Source organism: Aulonocara sp. 'chitande type north' Nkhata Bay, linkage group LG19 (assembly GCF_057382095.1).
Source record: "Aulonocara sp. 'chitande type north' Nkhata Bay isolate Kocher_YH1m ecotype deep benthic linkage group LG19, A_spYH_male_GT1.1, whole genome shotgun sequence".
Taxonomy (NCBI): domain Eukaryota; kingdom Metazoa; phylum Chordata; class Actinopteri; order Cichliformes; family Cichlidae; genus Aulonocara; species Aulonocara sp. 'chitande type north' Nkhata Bay.
Window position 1 is genome coordinate 28,724,869 of NC_141362.1, and position 4,484 is coordinate 28,729,352.

Genomic DNA, 4,484 nt, shown 5'->3' on the forward strand with positions numbered 1-4,484 from the left:
ACACTGTAAACCCGAACAAGTTGACTGAACTTAAAACTTTTGTGGAAACTGATTACCTCAAAAGATTTAAGTACAAAAACTCATATCTTCTAAGTATGGGCTACTCAAAATTTGTATTTATTGTTAACCTAAAAATTTTAAATTATATTTTATATTTTATTAATTGAGCTTTACTCAAAGACTGTATACTTTAATTTCAATATTTTTGTGTTTCTTGTAGTTTATTATTTTGATGCAACACAATGCAATTATATTACAACCTAAACTCAAATTATCTGATTATTAATTAAAAGATATTTATGTTGTGAGTGTAGACTACTAAAAAAAAAAAAAGTACGGAAATTCAGTTACTTTACATTTTGTTTATTTAACATTTTTTCATGAAAATTTAAAAACATCACAAATGTTTTTATAAAACAACTAACATGGACATCGGCACCATAAAGTGAGCATTATAAATTCTGTGTAGAACATTTATCTTTTTATAAACTCACAAAGGACGACATCAGTCCTAATTGCATCTTTCTCAAAATACACAAAAATGCAAAACAAAAAGTCAAATACTAATCACTTTTTTTTAAATAGAAATGAAAAACAATTTTTTAAAATGGGTACAAAGATGATCAGCTTCCAAATAACCAGATAAGGCAGTCAAGTATAGGAAAATTAGGTAAACTGATGGAGTTAAATCCACCCAAAGCCTGTAGTAAACTTAAAGTGCTTAAAGTGCTTCAAACAAAGTGCTCAGTAACAGAGTGCGTGTCCTAACAAACATTGCCTTATATTCCTTAAGAGCATGTAGGCAGGGGTTTCAGGGGTTTGCCGTCATCAAGCCCCATGAAGATATTTTGGACTAAGGCAAATGTGTGAACCAGCTTCCTGGGGTAGTCTAAATGCAGAGCATAGATCAAGCCAAACAATAAAGCAAATGCATTTGCAAATCTGGGAATATCACACATCACCTAGTCGCCTTTCACCAAAACAGCCATGCTTGAGGAAGTAAAATGGACTGGACTGGGAAGCGCCGTCGGTAACCACTGTGAGAAGGGCAACTGGAGTGTCAATGAGGGTCGACTCATCCAATGCGTCCGCCTGGAATAGACACAGTATCAATGGTAAATGGCCTGTATTTGTATAGCGCTTTACACATTCAGTCATCCAGACATTCACACCCATTCACACACTGGTGATGGCAAGCTACATTGTAGCCACAGCCACCCTGGGGCGCACTGACAGAGGCGAGGCTGCCGGACACTGGCACCAGCGGGCCCTCTGACCACCACCAGTAGGCAACGGGTGAAGTGTCTTGCCCAAGGACACAACGACCGAGACTGTCGGAGCCAGGGCTCGAACCGGCAACCTTCTGATTACAAGGCGAACTCCCAACTCTTGAGCCACGATCGCCCCAATTAAATAAGTAAGGTTGGTTTGAGAGAATGTGACAAGCATGACCTGTAATCTAGCAAAACATTCAGCAGTGTAGTGGGTTACTTTGTAACGAGTTAGGGTACTCTACTTTTTTTGAAAAATGTACATTAACGTGTTAGCTTCTTGCATTACATAATTTGTATTTTTATTATTTTTCTAAAAAAAAAAGTAATTTTTTATTTCATGACTTTATCTCAAAAAGAAACTAAATCTTGACTTCAGCCTGGTTTTTGGGCCACCTGCAGCATAGCCATAGTGCTGTGATACGCCTGTGCCCTGCTCCTGACCTGTGTGTGTGTGGGTTTTCTACAGAGAGGGTATTTTGTTTGTACAATTTGGTAGCTGCTAGGGTATTAAATTGTATTTAAAAAAATCCATAGCATTTTATCTTACTGGCAGAATTTAAGTAATGCAAAAATACACTTACATTACATGTCTAAAAGAATTCTGGGTCCTCCTCCCGCAGGTATACAGGAAGGGCACGAAGTACTGCAGTGCGTTTCACGTTGATATCAGGCGCCTCCTAAAAAGGGAAAAGAAAAGTTCATTTAACGCAAAGTTTTCAGGTGTCATTCTTTGGGGAGAATACATGTTTATGAAACTGCATGACATCAGACTCTACTAAATTTTGGAGACTTTTCTTTTAAGATACAACCTTTCTGTCTCTTGTGACAGAGAGTATGTTTCTTAATCATTTGACAAAAACCCTACACAGTATTTTAAAATAGTGTTCTCCAGATCAGAGCTGTGATCTATATAGAACATGGGGTTCAAAGCAAGGAAAAATTGTGTGTTTATCAGTGAAACCTTTAATTTGTGTTAATTTTATCATTATCAATATATGAAATCTTCACCTTAAGGGACTTAATGAATGGTTTCTTCAATAGATCTTTCAACTCACCTGTGTTTACTGTCTCCACCTGAAATTAATTGCAGTCTGAATTTTTTTTTCTTCTGTCTTTTTGTCTTTGGCCTTCAGCCTTGGAAGAAAAAATAAAAATATTGAAAACCTTATCAGCACACTAAATATACAACACCTTGCTATATTTCAATTGTTTTAGATAGAAGTTGCCACTGCTAGCTAAGTCACTTTTGAATGATGCTAATGAGAAGAAAAAAAAACAAAAACCTGCCGAACAATGAGGCTGCTGTTGTAAAAACGCCAACTTTCTTGCGTTGGCAAGGGGTCGTTAAAATATCACTAAGACCCTTTCTTTATGTGTGATTCTTCGTAAAACTGTGTTTTAATCGGTTAAAACTGTAAAACTGACGACATAATCTATGTTTGAAAAAGAGCGCGAACAACCGCGAACAACTATTCACCACCTGGGTCTGTGCTTTTTAACACCACAGCGCATTCGAAAACAAGTTATTGGCTGCAACATATTAATATACTTGCTTTTTTACGGAAAAAATAAACATAACGAAGGTTCCGTTTTACTTACAAGTTTCTCCAAATGTGTTCTCCAGTCGCTCGAGAAGGGCAGCCATATTGAACAGAATTTTCTGTCAACGTCGTTCAGGTTAGAGAGAAGACGTCATGACGTCATGACGTCCACATGCGGAGCTCGGAAAAAAACATTTACTCAAAAATCATAATTAAGAAAGCAGTATTTACTCTTAACTTCTAAGCCATGTACAATTATAACTGTTTGAATCGTTAACCGAACAGAAAAGTTTTAAGTTGTTTCAACTTTGTGAGGAATTTTAATTGTTATATCCACAAACTTTATAAGTCAGGTAGACTGTTGGGGTTTACAGTGCAGCTGTCATAGGGCGAGAGGCAGGGTACACCCTGGACAGGTCGCCAGTCTGTCGCAGGGCTAACACATAGGGACAGACAACCATTCGCACTCACATTCACACCCAGTGACAATTTGGATTTTCCAATTAACCTATCCCCACAAGCTGCATGTCTTTGGACGGTGGGAGGAAGCCGGAGTACCCGGAGGGAACCCACGCAAACACGGGGAGAACATGCAAACTCCACACAGAAAGACCCCGGCCTGGTGTTGGAATTGAACTCAGGACCTTCTTGCTGTGCGGCAACAATGCTATCCACCGTGCCACCGTGCTGCCTATTCTGTGGTCAATGATCTGAAATTTGTAACTGTTTTTCAAAAATATGGACCCTGCATTAAAGATCAGTTAAAAAGCCAGCATGTCTCATGGTATGGGGGTGCATTAGTGCCTATGAAACTGGCACTAATGCACCCCCATACCATCAGTGCTGAAGAGGTATATACAGATTTTAGACCAACATATGCTTCCAGCCAGACTATGCAGGGAAGGCCTTCCACATTTCAGCAAGACAATACGAAACCACATGCTGGACCCATTACAACAGCAGAAGAGACTGTGTACTGACCTGGCCATGTCTGCATTCCAAACCTTTCACCAAATGAAAATGTTTGATAGATCATGAAATGAAATTTTTTTTTTTATATTTTAAACATTTTATGCAAATTTTACACAGCATCCCAGCTTTTTTTGGAATTTGGGTTTTAGTACAAACTGTATCTGACAAATGTAAGGTTGCAGTTACACTATGACTTATCTTTATTTACAACCATCCTACATGCCACATAGCTTGTTTTACACTAATCTTTCATAACACAGATCCTTTATTCTTTTGATAAGTTTGTATGCATTAAAGTTTCCCCTCTCCGAAGTAGAAAAGATTTTTGCCTCGTGTTGCACAGCCAGAGCCCCGCTGGTGTGGTTAAAAGGAATCCCAGAGAAGCTGTGACGCTCCTGCATGGCTTCCAATCGATCCTATAATGGAGTTGTTTGTTGCAAATTGCAGTGGCACTAACAAGTCAGCAGGCTTATTTGACCTGTTTTTAATTATGGCAGTTACACCAGATGCTAGCTCTGAATAGCAATGGGGGTCCTCCTGACCATGAAATGCACCATCCATTTTTGAGTCTGGTAAACAGGAGGTGTCTCGGGAGGAACTAAGAGAAAGAAAAAATACCCAGTGGGTAAATTTCTATATTTTATTTTAATGACAAAAAAAAAAGTTTGCAAGTAAAGCAAAGCAGTGATGCACTCTG

General features: G+C 38.4%; 1 long non-coding RNA gene across 1 annotated transcript; it reads right to left on the minus strand.

The window, feature by feature from the left end:
* Positions 1-348: 348 nt before the first annotated feature.
* LOC147307261 (uncharacterized) lies at positions 349-3,125 on the minus strand. Its single transcript, XR_015126381.1, has 4 exons — positions 2,874-3,125; positions 2,330-2,408; positions 1,856-1,951; positions 349-1,092 (listed from the first exon to the last, which is right to left on the minus strand). It is a non-coding gene; the product is annotated as an uncharacterized LOC147307261 (long non-coding RNA).
* Positions 3,126-4,484: the final 1,359 nt, after the last annotated feature.